Source organism: Arachis hypogaea, chromosome 18 (genome assembly GCF_003086295.3).
Source record: "Arachis hypogaea cultivar Tifrunner chromosome 18, arahy.Tifrunner.gnm2.J5K5, whole genome shotgun sequence".
Lineage (NCBI taxonomy): Eukaryota > Viridiplantae > Streptophyta > Magnoliopsida > Fabales > Fabaceae > Arachis > Arachis hypogaea.
The window spans coordinates 18,816,327-18,838,042 of NC_092053.1; positions in this window are offsets into that span (position 1 = coordinate 18,816,327).

Sequence of the window (21,716 nt, forward strand, 5' to 3'; positions counted from 1 at the left end):
TATATGGTATTATACATGAATCTTCCGCTCCATATACTCCGCAACAAAATGATTTGACAGAAAGAAAAATCGTATCTTAGTAGATATGGTTAATTCAATGTTACTAAATACAAAATTGCCTTACAATTTATGGGGTAGGTGAAGCATTATTGATATCATGTCATATCCATAATAAGATACCATCAAGATATAGAAAGGTTTCTCCGATCCTTATGAAATTTAGAAAGGAAGAAAATCTAATTTGAATTATCTGAAAATGTAAGGGTGTTTAGCTTTTTATCAAGTTTCTGATCAAAAGAGAACCAAATTAGGGTCAAGAGCCATAAAAGACACTTTCATAGGATATGCTCAAAATTCTAAAGCATATAGAATATTAGACTTAGTGTCTAATGTAGTTGTTGAATCAAGAGAGGTAGAATTTATTGAAAATAAATTTATCAATTATTCAACTTCTAGTTCAGACTATCCCCAAAATGATACTAATGTTTTTTTTTTACCAAAGATAGGGAGACTCGAACCCGCATCCTCTTAGGTGAGTATAGAGAGATTATGTCATTTGAGCTATAACTTATTGGCAAAAAATGATACTAATATTTCACAAGAAATAAATATTCAAAATAATAAACGTCTAAATGACAAAGAATTAATTGAACCAAGGAAGAGCTTGCGAGTGAGAAAAGAAAAAGGACTTGGGTCCAGATTTTATTTCTTCTCACGCTATCACCTTTTTGGTAGAAGGAACTAGGAATTCTGTGACAAACAAGATTCCTATTATAATGAACATAAAGGGTGATCCTCAAATGTTTAAAGAGGCTATGGCTTCAAAGAATTCTGTTTTTTAGAAAGAAGCAACAAATGATGAAATAGACTCAATATTATCAAATAATACTTGAGTCTTAGTTGATTTGCCTCTAGTATCAAAGCCCATATGATGTAAGTGAGTATTTAAAAGAAAGTATAACACTGATAGTTCATTACAAACCTTTAAAGTAAGGTTGTGGCCAAAGGGTTTAGACAACAAGAAGGTTTAGACTATTTTGATACCTGTGCACCTGTTGTAAGAATGACTTCTATTAGGACTCTTATATCATTAGCACTCATTCACAAGTTTCATATACATCAAATGGATATTAAAACGACTTTTTTAAATGGAGATCTCAATGAAGAAATTTATATGGAGCAATTGGAAGGCTATGTTCTACCTGAAAATGAAAAGAAAGTTTGTAAATTAATTAAGTCTTTATATGGCCTAAAACAAGCGCCTAAACAATAGCACGAGAAGTTTGATTCAGTGGTGTTATCAAATGGCTTCTCATATAATAGCAGATAAATGTATTTACTCAAAATTTACTAAAGATTATGGAGAATCATTTGCCTATATGTTGATGATATGTTAATCATCGGAACAAACTTAGAAAGAACTCGTGTAACGAAGGAGTATCTAACTTCTAAATTCAAGATGAAAGATTTGAATGAAGTTGATATAATATTAGGTACGAAGGTGCATAAGAATGAAATTGATTCTACTTTAAGTCAATCTCATTATATAAAAAATGTATTAAAAAAGTTTGATCATCTCACAGTTAATTATATAAAGAATTTAATACACCTTATGATCCTAATTTTAGATTAGAAGAAAACATGAAAAGGCCTATAGCACAATTAGAATATGCTAGTGCTATAGGAAGTTTCATATATGCAATGCATTATACCAGACCTGGTATAACATTTATTGTGTACAAATTATCAAGATTTATAGAAAAATCTAAAAATTAATATTGGAAAGTTATAACAAGAGTTCTTGGTTATCTCAAGAAAACCATAAACTTGGAATTACATTAATTATAGTGATTATCCCACAATTTTATAAAGTTATTCCGATGCAAGTTAGATTACAAATCTTAGTGATAACAAATTTCACTTTAAGATGAATTTTCACCCTAGGTGGTGGAGCAATAATTTGGGCCTCAAAGAAATAAACATGTATTACACATTCTACTATGGAAGTTGAGTTGATAGCTTTATCCGCCATAGGTAAAGAAGCGGAATGGTTAAGAAATTTGTTGTATGATATAAGGTTGTGGCCACAGCAGACGACAGCCATTTCAATCTTCTGGGATAGTGAATCAACCATGTCTCGAACATATAATAAGGTTTATAATATAAAGTCTAGACATATAAGTTTGAGAGATGAGTTTGTGAGGCAACTAATAGATGATGGTATAATTACCATCACTTATGTAAGATCTCAAGAAAATTTAGCAGATCTTTTGACTAAAAATTTGTCAAGGGATAAAACCAAAGAGAGTACTACTAAAATGAGATTAAAACTTATTATTGTTATGATGAGAACCCAACCTTATTCTAGTAAACCACTAGTTTCAATGTTTAATGGGTAATAACAAATTATTTAGCAATTAGAGCACTAAGATATAGGATTTAGTACTATTTAGGGTTAAGTACTGAAATCGTCCCTAAGGTCTGGGGTGAAAATCAAAATTGTCCCCGACCTTTTTTTTTTATTAAAATCATCCCCAACATTACAAAATGTTATAAAATCGTCCTTTTTTTATCTCAATTTTATTTTTTTTTACCAAATTATCCTTAACTATTAATAAAAAAATAAAAAATATATTAAAAATAAAAACAAAACCTAACCCCAACCCCACCCCACCGCACCCCATTCCCAGCCATCCCCATCCCCTTAACAAAAAAATGAAACCATATCCCCATCCCCATCCCCATCCCTTTAACAAAAAAAATTAAGCTTCATCCCACCATGATCATCACTTCACATTAACCCTCCCTTCCTCATTAACATTCTCATTAACACTGGAAGTAGCGGGAGCAGCAGTGGTTACAGCAGCGCTGGGTGTTGCTCTGAAAACATAACAGAAGAAAATGACGATGAAGAAGAGGAAGGAGGAGGGGAAGAAGAAGGTGATGATGGTTGCTTGGATGATTGGGAGGTTGTGGCAGATGCTCTAGCCGCCAATGATAAGCGCCAGAACCCTTGTTCTGATTCACCTCCTTCACACGGTGATGAATCCGTTGTGCAAATGGCTTCATCGAATTGTGAAGATCCAAACAGGGGGCCGAATTCAGGGTCTCGAAATTTGAAACCTGAGAGTGCTAATTTGGTTCCTTGGACTGGTAATTGCCGAGCTTGGAGGGCTGATGATTGATGAGCGGATATTTTATACGCTTTTTGGGGATAATTTCATATAGTTTTGAGTATGTTTTAGTTAGTTTTTAGTCTATTTTTATTAGTTTTTAGGAAAAATTCATATTTCTGGACTTTACTATGAGTTGTGTGTTTTTCTATAATTTCAAGTATTTTTCTGGCTGAAATTGAAGGAGCTGAGCAAAAATCTGATTCAGGCTGAAAAAGGACTGCTGATGCTGTTGGATTCTGACCTCCCTGCACTCAACGTGTATTTTATGGAGTTAAAGAACTCGAAATGGCATGCTTCCAAATGCGTTGGAAAGTAGACATCCAGGGCTTTTCAACAATATATAATAGTCCATACTTTGCACAAGGATAGACGACGTAAACTGGCGTTCAAACGCCAGTTCTCTGCCCAATTCTGGCGTCCAGCGCTAGAAAAGGATCAAAAGCTGGAGTTGAACGCCCAAACTGGCATAAAAACTGGCGTTCAACTCCACAAATGGCCTCTGCACGTGAATTGCTTAAGTCTCAGCCCAGCACACACCAAGTGGGCCCCAGAAGTGGATCTCTGCATCATCCATCATAGTCTACTCATATTTTGTAACCCTAGGCTACTAGTTTAGTATTTAAACAACTTTTAGAGACTTATTTTATATCTCATGACATTTTAGATCAAACCCTTGTATTCTCTAACGGCATGAGTCTCTAAACCCCATTGTTGGGGGTGAGGAGCTCTGCTATGTCTCGATGAATTAATGCAAGTATTTCTGTTTTCCATTCAAACACGCTTGTTCCTATCTAAGATGTTCATTCGCGCTTAACTGTGATGAAGGTGATGATCTGTGACATTCATCACCTTCCTCAAACCATGAACGTGTGCCTGACAACCACCTCCGTTCTATATCCGATTGAATGAGTATCTCTGAGATCTCTTAATCAGAATCTCCGTGGTATAAGCTAGAACTGATGGCGGCATTCATGAGAATCCGGAAAGTCTAAACCTTGTCTGTGGTATTCCGAGTAGGATTCAAGGATTGAATGACTGTGACGAGCTTCAAACTTCTGAAGGCTGGGCGTTAGTGACAGACGCAAAAGGATAGTAAATCCTATTCCAACCGGATCGAGAACCAACCGGTGATTAGCCGTGCTGTGACAGAGCGCGTGAGCGTAGTTTTCACTGGAAGGAAGGAAGGTAGCCATTGACAACGGTGATCCACCAACACACAGTTTGCCATGGGAGGACGTGCGTGCGTGAACAAGAAGACAGAGGAAAGCAGAGATTCAGAAGACAAAGCATCTCCAAAACTCCAACATATTCTCCATTACTGCATAACAAGTAACCTTTAATTTATGCTCCCTTGGTTATTCGCAATTCAACTGATAAACATAATTGATTTCCTGACTAAAAATTACAAGATAACCATAGATTGCTTCAAACCAACAATCTCCGTGGGATTCGACCCTTACTCACGTAAGGTATTACTTGGACGACCCAGTGCACTTGCTGGTTAGTGGTACGAGTTGTGAAAAGTGTGATTCACAATTTGTGCACCAAGTTTTTGGCGCCGTTGCCGGGGATTGTTCGTGTTTGGACAACTAACGGTTTATTTTGTTGCTTAGATTAGGAAAAATCTTTCTTTTTTTGGTTTAGAGTCTTTTATTATTTATCCCTTGATAAAACACTTTAAATTTATAGCTCAATTAGTTAGAACGTGGTGTTTATGTTCATGGTAATTGGCTATCATATCTTTTAAAATCTTTTTCAAAAATAATTTTTTCTATTAAATCCTGTGCCAAACTTTAAGTTTGGTATTTTCTTGTTGATTTCCCTTTGGTTTTCGAAAATTTTGGTTTGGTTTTCTAAAAATTTTAAGTTTGGTGTTCCTTGGTGTTTTCCCTCCAAAATTTTCGAAAACAAGGAGCATTAGATCTAAAAATTTTAAATCTTGTGTCTTTTTTTTTTGTGTTTTTCTCTTTCATCATAAAATTCAAAATTCAAAAAAAAAAATAATAATAAATAAATAAATAAAATAAAATAAATAAAAAGGTAAATCAATCCAAGTTATATCCCTTTATCCATCATGGACAAAAGTGGAAATGAACAGTCCAGGAGGACTCTGGGGTCATATTCTAACCCCTCTACTACTTCATATGGGAGTAGCATCTGCATACCCTCCATTGGAGTTAGTAGCTTTGAGTTGAATCCTCAGCTCATTATCATGGTGCAGCAAAGTTGCCAGTATTCCGGTCTTCCACAGGAAGAACCTACAGAGTTTCTGGCATAATTTTTACAAATTGCTGACACAGTACATGATAAGGAAATAGATCAGGATGTCTACAGACTATTACTGTTTCCATTTGCTGTAAAAGATCAAGCTAAGAGGTGGTTAAATAACCAACCTAAGGCCAGCATAAGAACATGGAAACAGCTGACAGAAAAATTCCTGAATCAGTATTTTCCTCCAAAAAGGATGACACAGCTAAGGCTGGACATCCAGGGCTTTAAACAAGGAGATAATGAATCTCTTTATGATGCCTGGGAGAGATACAGAGAGATGCTATGAAAATGCCCCTCTGAAATGTTTTCAGAGTGGGTTCAGTTAGACATCTTCTACTATGGGCTTGCAGAAGGAGCTCAGATGTCTCTAGATTACTCAGCTGGTGGATCTATCCATATGAGAAAGACAATTGAAGAGGCTCAAGAGCTCATTGATACAGTTGCCAGGAATCAGCATCTGTACCTAAGCAGCAACCCTTCCATGAATGAAGAGGTTAAAACAGTAACTGCTGAATTCAGTACTGTAAAACAAGCTGCTGAATTCAATCAGCAATTGGATTTTCTAACAAAGCAGCTAGCTGAATTCAAGGACAGGCTACAAGAGACAAGGATAGCTAATATACATATGGACGAACAGTTTAAGCAAACAAAGCAGCAGCTATCAAGGCAAATAGCAGAAGAATGCCAAGCAGTTCAATTAAGAAGTGGGAAAACATTAAATACCCCACCTCAAGGCATCAAAAATTCAAGAAATGAGCAACCCACCAAAGATTCACCTGAGGACAGTAAGAGCCCAGGGAAAAATAATTCTGGCGCTAAAACGCCAGAAAATGGGTGGAAGGCTGGCGCTGAACGCCCAGACCATGCCCAAAACTGGCGTTCAACGCCAGAAACAAGGCAGGATTGGCGTTCAACGCCAGAAATGGGCAAGAATCTGGCGTTGAACGCCCAAATAGGGCAGAATCCAGCGTTGAACGCCCAAAATGGGCACAGCTCTGGCGTTCAGACGCCAGAAGCAGACAAGGAGTTGGCATCCAGTTTCACTCCAGCTTCTGACTCTGGCACTCAATTGCCAGTGAGGGATCAGACACACACAAGTGCTGATAACAACCCCTCTAAAAAGGCTTCTTTAACCACTAAGGTTGAGGAATATAAAGCCAAGATACCTTATCCTCAAAAACTCCGGAAAGAGGAGCAGGATAAGCAATTTGCTCGCTTTGCAGATTATCTAAGGACTCTTGAAATAAAGATTCCATTTGCAGAGGCACTTGAGCAAATACCTTCTTATGCCAAGTTCATGAAAGAGATCTTGAGTCATAAAAAGGAGTGGAGAGAAACAGAAAGAGTTCTCCTCACTGAAGAATGCAGTGCAGTCATCCTGAAAAGCTTTCCTGAAAAGCTTAAAGACCCTGGGAGTTTTCTGATACCATGCATATTAGAAAGTGATTGCACCAAGACAGCTTTATGCGACCTTGGGGCAAGCATCAACCTAATACCTGCATCCACTATCAGAAAGCTTGGTTTAACTGAAGAAGTTAAACCAACCCGGATATGTCTTCAACTTGCTGATGGCTCCACTAAATACCCATCAGGCGTGATTGAAGACATGATTGTCAGGGTTGGGCCATTTGCCTTTCCCACTGACTTTGTTGTGCTAGAAATGGAGGAACACAAGAGTGCTACTCTCATTCTAGGAAGACCCTTCCTAGCAACTGGACGATCCCTTATTGACGTCCAACAGGGGGAAATAACCCTGAGAGTCAATGATGATGAGTTTAAGTTGAACGCTGTCAAAGCCATACAGCATCCAGACACATCAACAGACTGCATGAAAGTTGATCTTATTGACTCCTTGTTAGAAGAGATCAACATGGCTGAGAGTCTCGAATCAGAGTTGGAAGACATCTTTAAAGATGTTCAGCCTGATTTGGAGGATTCAGAGGACATGAAAGAGCCTCTGAAATTTCTTCTAAAAGAGGAAAAACCTCCTAAACCGGAGCTCAAGCCACTACCACCATCCTTGAAATATGCATTTCTAGGAGAAGGTGATACTTTTCCAGTGATCATAAGCTCTGCTTTAAGTTCACAGGAAGAGGAAGCACTTATTCAAGTGCTAAGAACACACAAGACAGCTCTTGGGTGGTCCATAGGTGACCTTAAGGGCATAAGCCCAGCTAGATGCATGCACAAAATCCTGTTGGAGGATAATGCCAAACCAGTGGTTCAACCACAGAGGCGGCTAAATCCAGCCATGAAGGAAGTGGTGCAAAAAGAGGTCACCAAATTACTAGAGGCTGGGATTATTTATCCCATTTCTGATAGCCCCTCGGTGAGCCCTGTTCAAGTCGTCCCAAAAAAGGGAGGCATGACAGTGATTCATAATGAAAAAAATGAACTGGTTCCTACAAGAACAGTTACAGGGTGGCGCATGTGTATTGACTACAGAAGGCTCAATACAGCCACCAGAAAGGATCATTTTTCTTTACCATTCATAGACCAGATGCTAGAAAGACTAGCAGGTCATGATTATTACTGCTTTTTGGATGGCTATTCAGGCTATAACCAGATTGCAATGGATCCCCATGATCAAGAGAAAATAGCATTCACATGTCCATCCGGAGTGTTTGCTTATAGAAGGATGCCCTTTGGGCTATGTAATGCGCCTGCAACCTTCCAGAGATGCATGCTCTCTATTTTCTCTGATATGGTGGAAAAATTTCTGGAAGTCTTCATGGATGACTTCTCAGTATATGGAGACTCATTCAGCTCCTGTCTTGATCACCTGAAACTTATTCTGAAAAGATGCCAAGAAACCAACCTAGTTTTAAACTGGGAAAAGTGTCACTTCATGGTGACTGAAGGAATTGTTCTTGGGCATAAAATCTCAAACAAGGGAATAGAGGTGGATCAAGCAAAAATAGAGGTAATTGAAAAATTACCACCACCTGCCAATGTTAAGGCAATCAGAAGCTTTCTGGGGCATGCAGGATTCTATAGGAGGTTTATAAAGGATTTTTCAAAAATCGCAAAACCTCTAAGCAATCTGCTAGCTGCTGACACGCCATTTGTGTTTGACACAAAGTGCCTGCAGGCGTTTGAAACGCTGAAGGCTAAGCTGGTCACAGCACCAGTCATTTCTGCACCAGACTGGACATTACCATTTGAGCTAATGTGTGATGCCAGTGATCATGCCATTGGTGCAGTATTGGGACAGAGGCATGACAAGCTTCTGCATGTCATTTATTATGCCAGTCGCGTTCTAAATGATGCCCAGAAAAATTACACAACCACAGAAAAAGAATTACTTGTAGTGGTTTACGCCATTGACAAGTTCAGATCATACTTAGTAGGATCAAAAGTGATTGTGTATACTGATCATGCTGCTCTTAAATATCTACTCACAAAGCAAGATTCAAAACCCAGGCTCATCAGATGGGTATTACTTCTGCAAGAGTTTGATATAGAAATAAGAGACAGAAAAGGGACAGAGAACCAAGTGGCTGATCATCTGTCCCGGATAGAGCCAGTGGAAGGGACGTCCCTCCCTTCTCTTGAGATCTCTGAGACGTTTCCTGATGAGCACTTATTCACCATTCAGGAAGCACCATGGTTTGCCGATATTGCAAACTATAAAGCTGCAAGGTTCATACCCAAGGAGTACAACAGGATACAAAAGAAGAAATTAATTACTGATGCAAAGTACTACTTGTGGGATGAACCTTATCTCTTTAAGAGATGTGCAGACGGAATTATCCGTAGGTGTGTGCCTAGAGAAGAAGCACAGAGGATCCTGTGGCATTGCCACGGATCTCAATATGGAGGCCATTTCGGAGGTGAGCGAACAGCCACCAAGGTCCTCCAATGTGGCTTCTATTGGCCCACACTCTATAAAGATTCCCAAGAATTTGTACGTAATTGTGACAGTTGCCAAAGAGCTGGTAATCTGCCTCATGGTTACGCCATGCCTCAACAAGGAATCTTGGAAATTGAGTTGTTTGACGTATGGGGAATTGACTTCATGGGACCTTTTCCACCATCATATTCAAACACTTATATTCTGGTGGCAGTTGACTATGTATCAAAATGGGTTGAGGCTATTGCCACACCCACCAATGATACTAAAACAGTGCTGAAGTTCCTCCAGAAACATATCTTTAGTAGGTTTGGTGTCCCTAGAGTGTTAATCAGTGATGGGGGCACTCACTTCTGCAATAAACAGCTTTACTCTGCCATGGTTCGGTATGAAATTCGCCACAAGGTGGCCACTCCATATCATCCACAAACTAATGGGCAAGCTGAAGTCTCTAACAGAGAATTAAAGAGAATCCTGGAACGGACAGTAAATACCCGTAGAAAGGATTGGGCACGGAGCTTGGATGATGCTCTGTGGGCTTACAGAACAGCATTCAAGACCCCTATAGGGACCTCTCCATACCAACTCGTGTATGGTAAGGCATGCCACCTGCCCGTGGAACTGGAACATAAGGCCTACTGGGCAACCAGATTCCTAAACTTTGATGCCAAATTAGCAGGAGAAAAACGATTGCTCCAGCTAAATGAGCTAGAAGAATTCAGATTCACAGCTTTCGAAAATGCCAAGCTTTATAAAGAAAAATAAAAAAAATGGCATGACAGAAAGCTGTCATCTAGAATCTTTGAACCAGGACAGAAGGTCCTGTTGTTTAACTCTAGACTCAGGCTATTCCCCGGGAAATTGAAATCCCGGTGGAGGGGACCATACGTGATTACAAGTGTGTCACCATATGGTTATGTGGAGCTTCGAGATATTGATTCTGATAAGAAGTTCATTGTCAATGGACAGAGAATTAAGCATTATCTTGAAGGCAACATCGAGCAAGAATGCTCAAGGCTGAAGCTAGATTAAAAGCTCAGCAAGGTCCAGCTAAAGACAATAAAGAAGCGCTTGCTGGGAGGCAACCCAGCCATGGGGCAACAATCCTCTAAGCATTTTGCCCTATTTCTATTTTTATTTTTATTTGTTTATATAGAGTTCATTGACAACAAGGTAAATAATCATTTACAGAAGACCTTGGCACACAAAACAGAGAAAAAGATCTCAATAGCAAGAAAACGCCAGTAAAAGAGCATTTTGGGCGTTCAACGCCCAAAATAGGCATCCACTGGGCGCTGAACGCCAGTGATGATAGCAGCTGGGCGTTCAACGCCAGAAAGGGGCACCCACTGGGCGTTGAACGTCAGTAATGGCAGCAGCTGGGCGTTGAACGCCCAGGAGAGCAGCAATTGGGCGCTGAACGCCCAAAATAGGCAGTGTTTGGGCGTTCAAACACCAGGAATACAGGGAGGAGCCAAATTCATTTTTTCCACACGTATTTTCATTTTAATTTCAAATTTTATGCTTCAATGCATGATTTTTACATGAACATGTCAAGAACCCTGATTTCTAAATTCCATAATTTCTAAAAACCCTACCACAAAAAAAAATATCAAATATATTTTAATCCATAAGCACCAGGCATCTTTGCAAATTCAATCCAACTCTTTTCAAATCTTTTCTGAAAACAAATCTATCTTTTCAACTAATTCATATCTTTTTCAAATCTCCATATTATCTTTTTCAAAATTCAGATTTATCTTTTTCAAAAATCTATCATATCTTTTCAAAATTAAATTATATCTTCTATCTTATCTTTTTCAACTCAATCTTTTTATCTTATCTTTTCCAATTTTTCGAAAACCCACCCCCCATCCCTTTAAATTTGGGTTCGGCCTCCCCCTCCTCCATCAACAATTGCACCTAGCTCTCCTTCTATCCCTCTCCTTTCTTTTCTTTTGCTTGAGGATAAGCAAACCTCTAAGTTTGGTGTGTTTATCCGAGATCACTAAGATCATGGCTCCTAAAGGAAAACAACCCACTCCAAGAGGCAAGAAAGAGAGCGTTCCAAAACCACTTTGGAATCAAGGGAAGTTCTTATCTAAAGAACATTCAGACCATTATCTTAAAGTAATGGGTCTGAGATCAGTGATCCCGGAAGTTAGATTCGATCTGAAAGAAGATGAATATCCGGAGATCCAGGAGCAAATTCGAATCAGGAACTGGGAAGTCCTAGCTAATCCTGAAACGAAAGTAGGAAGGAACATGGTCCAGGAGTTCTATGCTAATGTGTGGCAGACTGACAAGCAAAAACTATCTGGAACTGCCTTCTATGAATTTTGGACCATGGTCAGAGGGAAGATTGTTCATACCACCCCTGACAAGATCAGAGAGATCTTAAAGCTACCTCAACTAAAGGATGATCCAGACTCCTTCAGCAGGAGGATGATGAGAGCAGAAATTGACCTGGATAAGATTCTAGAGGACATATGTATCCCTGGAGCCAGGTGGACCACCAACACAAAGGGTGTCCCAAATCAACTCAAGAGAGAGGATCTCAAACCAGCCGCCAGAGGATGGCTGGACTTCATCGGGCATTCTCTGTTGCCCACTAGCAACCGATCTGAAGTCACAGTTAAAAGAGCAGTGATGATTCATTGCATCATGATGGGGAAGGAAGTGGAGGTTCATCAGCTGATTTCCACTGAACTCTACAAGATTGCTAACAAAAATTCAAAAGAGGCCAGGTTGGCTTATCCAAGCGTGATTTCTCTGCTCTGCAAGGACGCTGGAGTAAGGATGGGAATAACTAAATATATCCTAATTGAAAAGTCAATCACCAAAGCATCAATGGAGAGACAACAAGCACAGGAGGATCCCATCAAGAAGAGAGCACATGAATTCCTCCCAGAGATCCCTCAAGCTGAATACTGGGAGTATCTTGAGACGTCCGTCACCAAGATACGGGAAGCTATGGAGCAAATAATAAAAGAACAGAAGGAACACAGTCAAATGCTGACCTATATGTTTAAAGAACAAGAGGAGCAGGGGCGTGACTTAAGGGAACTGAAGCGCCAAAAGTCTTCTCTTGTAGGACCAAGCACCCCAAGGATCAGAGGAACCCCCGTGCCCCCAGAATAAAGGTTGTTAATTTCCAATTTCTGCCTTAACTCTGTGACAGTGTCCTTATAAAAGTTTACCTTAGAAGTCATATAGTAGTAATTAGTATCTATTTTGATTTTATCTCCAATTAAGCTATAGTTTATTTTTCTCATCATCAGCAAACATGAATAAAGTAGTAGATCTTTTGAATAAGAGGCAATAAAATTTCGAGTTTAATAAAAGAAATTCTAATTAGTTAAATGTGGTGGCAATGCTTTCTGTCTTCTGAATGAATGCTTGAACAGTGCATATGTCTTTTGAATTTGTTGTTTAAGACTGTTAAACATGTTGGCTCTTGAAAGAATGATGAACATGAGACATGTTATTGATATTCTGAAAAATCATAAAAATGATTCTTGAAGCAAGAAAAAGCAGCAAGGAACAAAGCTTGCAGAAAAAAAAAAAAAAGAGAGAAAGCAAGAAGAAAAAGCCAAAGCTCTTAAAACCAAAAAGCAAGAGCAAAAAGCCAATAACCCTTAAAACCAAAAGGCAAGGGCAAATAAAAAGGATCCCAAGGCTTTGAGCATCAGTGGATAGGAGGGCCTAAGGGAATAAAATCCTGGTCTAAGCAGCTAAACCAAGCTGTCCCTAACCATGTGCTTGTGGCGTGAAGGTGTCAAGTGAAAACTTGAGACTGAGCGGTTAAAGTCAAGGTCCAAAGCAAAAAGAAGAGTGTGCTTAAGAACTCTGGACACCTCTAATTGGGGACTTTAGCAAAGCTGAGTCACAATCTGAAAAGGTTCACCCAGTTATGTGTCTGTGGCATTTATGTATCCGGTGGTAATACTGGAAAACAAAGTGCTTAGGGCCACAGCCAAGACTCATAAAGAAGCTGTGTTCAAGAATCATCACACTGAACTAGGAGAATCAATAGCACTATCTGAATTCTGAGTTCCTATAGATGCCAATCACTCTGAGCTTCAATGGATAAAGTGAGATACCAAAACTGTTCGGAAGCAAAAAGCTACTAGCCCCGCTCATCTAATTAGAATCTGAGCTTCATGCAAAAAACTCTGAGATATTATTGCTTCTCAACCTATTAGTCTTCTTTTTTATTTGTCTAGTTGCTTGAGGACAAGCAACAGTTTAAGTTTGGTGTTGTGATGAGCGGATATTTTATACGCTTTTTGGGGATAATTTCATATAGTTTTGAGTATGTTTTAGTTAGTTTTTAGTCTATTTTTATTAGTTTTTAGGAAAAATTCATATTTCTGGACTTTACTATGAGTTGTGTGTTTTTCTGTAATTTCAGGTATTTTTCTGGCTGAAATTGAAGGAGCTGAGCAAAAATCTGATTCAGGCTGAAAAAGGACTGCTGATACTGTTGGATTCTGACCTCCCTGCACTCAAAGTGGATTTTCTAGAGCTACAGAACTCGAAATGGCATGCTTCCAATTGCGTTGGAAAGTAGACATCCAGGGCTTTCCAGAAATATATAATAGTCCATACTTTGCACAAGAATAGATGACGTAAACTGGCGTTCAAACGCCAGTTCTCTGCCCAATTCTGGCGTCCAGCGCCAGAAAAGGATCAAAAGCTGGAGTTGAACGCCCAAACTGGCATAAAAACTGGCGTTCAACTCCACAAATGGCCTATGCACGTGAATTGCTTAAGTCTCATCCCAGCACACACCAAGTGGGCCCCAGAAGTGGATCTCTGCATCATCCATCATAGTCTACTCATATTTTGTAACCCTAGGCTACTAGTTTAGTATTTAAACAACTTTTAGAGACTTATTTTGTATCTCATGACATTTTAGATCAAACCCTTGTATTCTCTAACGGCATGAGTCTCTAAACCCCATTGTTGGGGGTGAGGAGCTCTGCTATGTCTCGATGAATTAATGCAAGTATTTCTGTTTTCCATTCAAACACGCTTGTTCCTATCTAAGATGTTCATTCGCGCTTAACTGTGATGAAGGTGATGATCTGTGACATTCATCACCTTCCTCAAACCATGAACGTGTGCCTGACAACCACCTCCGTTCTATATCCGATTGAATGAGTATCTCTGAGATCTCTTAATCAGAATCTCCGTGGTATAAGCTAGAACTGATGGCGGCATTCATGAGAATCCGGAAAGTCTAAACCTTGTCTGTGGTATTCCGAGTAGGATTCAAGGATTGAATGACTGTGACGAGCTTCAAACTTCTGAAGGCTGGGCGTTAGTGACAGACGCAAAAGGATAGTAAATCCTATTCCAACCGGATCGAGAACCAACCGGTGATTAGCCGTGCTGTGACAGAGCGCGTGAGCGTAGTTTTCACTGGAAGGAAGGAAGGTAGCCATTGACAACGGTGATCCACCAACACACAGTTTGCCATGGGAGGACGTGCGTGCGTGAACAAGAAGACAGAGGAAAGCAGAGATTCAGAAGACAAAGCATCTCCAAAACTCCAACATATTCTCCATTACTGCATAACAAGTAACCTTTAATTTATGCTCCCTTGGTTATTCGCAATTCAACTGATAAACATAATTGATTTCCTGACTAAAAATTACAAGATAACCATAGATTGCTTCAAACCAACAATCTCCGTGGGATTCGACCCTTACTCACGTAAGGTATTACTTGGACGATCCAGTGCACTTGCTGGTTAGTGGTACGAGTTGTGAAAAGTGTGATTCACAATTTGTGCACCAATGATGCATTTCGACCCCAGAGTTTTCCCAATTTGTCCAAGCAGCACAGCTTGCCAATCTCCGACCGACGTTGTGGTGGTGGTGTCCTTTGGAGTCGCTCTGCTATGCCATCATCATGTCCTATATGCTGTGAGGATCTCAATTTGACAGACACGAGTTTCTTGCCTTGCTTGTGTGGCTTTCGGCTTTGCCTCTTTTGCCATAAGAGGATTCTTGAAGAAGATGCTCGCTGCCCTGGATGCAGGAAGCCTTATGAGTGCGAAGCTGTTGTTGAGAGAGCCTAGTGTGCTTGGAGGCAGTCTCACCCTTCGGTTGGCTCGATCTTGTAGCATGGTCGAAAGGTCTTGAGGGAGCTCTATCTGTTTTCAGAAGTGAGAGGCGTTAAGGGGTCAAGAGTGGGGTAGCTGGTGGCGGAGGAGTAGAGAAGAGAGAGCGCGAGGGGAGGGCGGAGGAGGATGGCGGTGTTGAAGTTGAAGAAGAAGAGGAAGAAGCTGGGTTTTCTCACTGGGAAGAGACATCGGAGGTGGAGGTGGAGGTGGAGGTGGAGGTGGGGGTGGGGTGGGGGGAGGAGGTTTTTGTTTTTGTTTTTATTTTATTTTTAATATATTTTTTATTTTTTTATTAATAGTTAAGGGTAATTTGGTAAAAAAATAAAATTGAGATAAAAAAGGACGATTTTATAACGTTTTGTAACGTTGGGGATGATTTTAATAACAAAAAAAGATCGGGGACGATTTTGATTTTCACCCCAAACCTTGGGGACGATTTCAGTACTTAACCCTACTATTTACAATAAATTATAAAACTCTTAATGGAATGATAATATTATTTATCAAAAGATTCCACCTATATGAATATTGGAGTGCTGCTGCTCTAATCAAACATTTTAGAGGTTTTATTCTCATAAATATTCATGAAACCAGGATGAGCACAAGGTTATGTAAGTACTTAAAATTATAAACTCTTGAACTTAAAAGGTATAAGCAATAATGTGTGTGATTTTTGGTTCTAACATATATGGAGTATAGGTTTAATCGATTAGACACCTATTATTTTGTTAGAACTTTAAAATTTACACTAAAAAAATGTTTAATCTTAGTAGCACATTTTTTATGCATATATTTGCATGGTATTTAAATTTTGTAAATAGTGGAGATTGAAAGGTATTTAAAATTTTGATTAATTAATATACTGTTACTAACCATTTAGTATCATTTGACTAAATGGACACAACCTTTTAAGAATTGTGTATGTTCAAAATATTGTATCTATTGGCTAAATAGACACAATTTTTTAAAAATTGTGTATGTTTAAAATATTTTATCTATTAGCAAGAGAAAATACACAACTATATGTGTACGTAACAAATTATAATTGCTACGTGCAATATATATAAATAAGTTCTTATCCACTATTTCAAATGCACAAGTATTAGTCACCAAAAAAAAATGCACAAATATTAAGTATATATTTTATTTAACTATCGAGAGATTTTTTTTTGTTCAAAAAAGTTAAAAAAATTTTACTATTACTAATTAAAAAATTCTTAGGTTTTATTATATTTTGGGAGAGTATTATTATTAATCCTATAATAACTAAGTATGAAAACAAATATCTCTAAAAAATCTAATTATATCTTAAAACTATTTTCATGTCCGAAACATCTTATTTTATAGAGTACCATCAAATTTCGTCTGAAAAGTATTTTATCCCTTATTTTTATACTATTTCTTCAGTTTACGTATGATGCTGATAAAATTGTACTTAGAATATTATCGTACATCTTGATGTCTTTAATAATTTTTTGAAAAAATAAAAAAATAAATTCTTTTTTATTATAAAATATTTGAATACTGACACAATTGATTCTTTGTCAATCTTTCCAACATCGATCACCAGTCTACTTCTTCCATGAATTTATTTTTTGGATAATACAATGATAAAAAGTGTTTTTGAATAATGAAGAGTAGTGATGGTTTTTTTTTAAGAGTAAATGTAAAAAAAAAAAATCATATACATTGTACATGTTCTCTTCTATAAATTTAATGAGAATCTTCATTTTTTTATCTAAATTTTTTTCGTTAAATTTTTTTTTTTTGAATAAAGTAGATTAAATTCTTTTTTTTTTATCGTAATTTCTAATTTGTCAAGTTAAGCATGCATCATTATGTGGTAGATTAAAGTTTTGTTTAAAAACTTGTTATTTATGAATAAAATACTATTTACACAAGACAAAATTTAAGTTCTAATATGTATTTAAGTATATGAATAAATTAACTATTCGATTAAGTTGTTCAATACAATGTAATTATTAAAATTAATTATTAAATAAGTGGTAGTGAAAATAGACCTTAAGAAGAACAATGAAAATAAGAGAAATCCAACATTCTCCCTTCTTTCGAAATTGCTTAGAAGGAGAGGGCATTGCCGACATCTAACACGGCTATCATCAGATCACCCTCAATAATATAGCTACAAGGACCCACAAAACCAACTACACAAAAGACTCCAACTTTAATTTTTTGATGTGTTTGAACCTCTTTGGTTGCACAATCACATCCACAAAAGAAAATGCAGCAATAATTATTGCACTTGATTTTACAAATTCCCAATCAAGACTCGCTAAAAAAAGCTCTATAGTTTTTCTAGACTGTTCCCAAATAGTTTATATAAAGAGGCCACTTAGATAAAGACGCCTAAAATGTCTTTTTTTAAAGATATTTTTATGTTGTGTTTTAATTGGTTTCTGTATAATTTATTCAGTGTTTCTCATCACATATTATTAAATTCTTTAAAAGATTTTTTTTCCAAAAAAAAATAAAAAACATTTAATTTAGACTAAAACAAAAAAGGTAATAGATTAACTATTAGATTTTTTTAAAAGATTATTTACATAAAAAAATATATCACATTCATCAAAAATATATATATATTTATATAAAACAAGCTCTTAAAATTTTTATAAATAAAAAAATAATTAATTTTTATTCATATAATATATAAAATAATTACTATATTATTATTATATTATAGATTAAAATTTACTAATTTAAATTTTGTTTTTATTTTTAATATAAGCATTAGAAATAAATACATTTTTTATAACAAGATGTAATGTAACAAAATATATATAATATTAATTAGTTTTTAAAAAATTCTGAAAAGATGATTTTTTCTAATAAAGTATTATTAAAAAATTAACATTATAAAAACTAATTTCAACCAATATGATATAATAGGTTATTAAATATATTTAATACAAAACACATTAAATATAAATTTTTATTGAGTTTAAATTTTAAATAATTTTAATTGAATTTCAAATATTTTTATTTTAAAGAGTTAGAATATTTTAACATAATTTTTTTAGTATCTTTTTAATTGAATTTTTGATTTTTAAAATTATAAACCTTATTTATAATTAAGAGTAATGTTTTAACACCACCAATTAGTCACACATATAAAAATACAAGAACAATTCTATAGTCATAATTATAATCTAACTTTATAAGCAATACAATACAATGAAACCATATATAAGTAATGTAACTAAATTTTATCTACATCTATAGTCACATTTCATAAATAATATAATTAAATTATATTTATGTTTATAATTAAAATATGAATAAAAATACAAAAAATTATTAGGATAGTTAATTTTTTTCGTTCATAATTTTTTTATTATTTTTGTTGTGAAAAGTTTAATTATTTTAATAATTAATTATTTTTTAAAAAAGATAATTAAATAACATAAAAAAGTCTTATTAGGAGTAATTTATTTATATATGATTAAAAATAATTGAATAATTATATACGGTAAAAAATTAATATTATTAAAAAATAAAAATAAAATTTATTTTAAAATTAAAAATAAAATTTATTTAAAAATAAAATTAAAAATCATGTTTTTTTTTCAAAATTTATCTACGAGTAATTCTATAAATATTTTATGATGAATAAAAATATTAAACTCGTATTAAAATTTATTCTAATAAAATTTATTTTTTATTCTACTAAACGTTAAATAAACTATTGAAAAGAATTTTGTTTCCTCTATTAGAGAAGAATGATAAACTTCCATACTTCTATTATGTTATGGCAATAATTTGGCCTGTTATTTTTTAATAATAATAATAATAATAATAATAATAATAATAATAATAATAATAAGTATATCACAGTAAAAAAGGAAGCACGTCACCAAATAATTTATCATCCGAATTTATATGAATCAAATTGATAATATGAGGACTAACACTACAAAAATCGATAACAAGATTAGGGACTTACAAAACCTTTCTTAAGATCATAGAAAAAAAATGTTTATATTTGTAAAAAAAGTCCAACTGTTTTAAAGTAAAATTTTCTTTTAATATTTGATTAAATATTCTTGTATTTAATACTTTTTTTTGGCACTTCCTCTTAGTTAAAAATATAATCATTATAATTTTTTAGTTATTATTGCTAGGGATGTTTACAGATGGGATATGGCTGAAATTTCGATCCAATCCGCACTAAACTCATTAGATCAAATTCGATATTTGCACTTTTTATGTTTGGATCAGATATCAAATATATCCATAAAATAAAAAATATTAAAAAATTTTATTTTTTTTTAAAAAAAGTCAATAATTTTTTTTGTTTACTTTTGTAAACATATTTACTTCTATCTGATTAGAGTGTGGATTCGATTCGATCCAATCCGATCATCTTACAAATCAGATCATATCCTCAAATTACAGATCAGATACGGATAAATACTGTGGATTTATATGGATATGATCTAATCTATGAACATCCCTAACTACTACTATAGGTTCATTGTTGCATAAGAATGCTTCTTTTATTATAAACCATTATTAGATCTTAATTACCATTAAAATAACTTAATTGTCAACAAAGAGATAATACTTTTTGGTCTCTGAGATTATGTTCGTATTTGAATCCATAGTTGTAAAAACCGAACTGGATCGACTGGTTCGACCGGAAAACTAGTGAACCAGACTAGAACCGAACCCTAGTTCGGTTCGGTTTACTCCTTGGACCGTTTAAGGAATAAAATCAGTGTGAACCGATAAGAATCGGTGCAAACCGGTCTAACCGAACTGGTCTGCTTGAAAATTTTTTAAAATGTCTCCACAAAGTCTCAAACCAAGAACCTTGGAGCAAAAGCAACCTCTACTTGCCACTTAGCCATTGCACTTCTAAGTATTATATTTGACAAATACTAATTATATTGTATACATAAATATCTAATTTAATTTAATTTTTGTTTTTTCTATTTTTAAAATTAATTATATTTTAATTATATACCATTATTAATATAAATATAAATTTTACTAAAAATTTATTAATTTACTTGATCTATTTTATTGCTAGTATTGTGATTAAGGTTATTTGTTTTGTTGTTAGTGTTAAAATCTACTGATATTATAGTTAGATGATAGACTTTGTGAATTAATTATTTTTTTATTGTGTCAAAATAAAATACTATTGTAGTATTAAAATTTTATGATTTTTTTATATTAGTTATTTTTAGAAGTTGAGACTTGATTCTTCATAAAATGTTAGTGAAGATATGTATTTCAAATTTTAATTTTAAGTTTTTTAACTATTTTATATTTTATATTTACGTGAGACCGGTTTTATCGGTTCAACCAGTGATTTATCGGTTGAACCAATAAACCAGTAAACCAGTAGCTTGACCGGTTTGATCACTGATTCGGTTCTAACAACTATGTTTCAATCTAATTTCAAAAATTTCGATTTACTCAATTTAGTCTCCCAACTTAATAGTTATGACTCACATTGGTTCCTAATCTTATTTTTGTCAATGTCTCACAAAATCGTTAACGACATGTTGAGATGGACTAACGACTGTTACATCATACATTCTAGCGACTGTTTGATGTGATAATTGAATTTTTTTTTAACTTATTTTTTTTTCAACTAAACACTTAAAACCCTAATATGAGTCACGGATACCTAAGTTAAAAAATCAAACTAAGTAAATTGAAACTTTAAAAATCAGATTAAAGCTCGAATATAACTTCAAAACAGAACTTTAACTTATGTAGTGATTAATTTAAATGAGAATCAAATAAATCAAAATTCAACATAATTTTTATCAATGTTTTCAAATTCAAAATTTCTATACCAAAATTAACTAAGATTTTTCTTTAAATTAAAAATTTAATGAAATAGTGACTTTAATTATCTTAACCAATGTCCTAATTAATTATTTTTATGTCTTAAAAAAACTGTATATGAGAAGAAAATAATTAATTTGTCTACTTTAATAAATAGTTATTTTACTAAAATGAAAGAAACTAATTTTTTAGATTTTTTTAAGAACTAATTAATATTATATATATTTTGTTACACTACATTTAGTTATAAAAATTTTATTTATTTCTAATGCTTATATTAAAAATAAAAAAAAATTTTAATTAGTGAATCTTAATATATAATATAATAATAATATAGTAATTATTTTATATATTATACGAATATAAATTAATTATTTTTTTATTTATAAAAATTTTAAAAGCTTGTTTTATATATATATATATATATATATTATGAATGTGATATATTTGTTTATGTAAA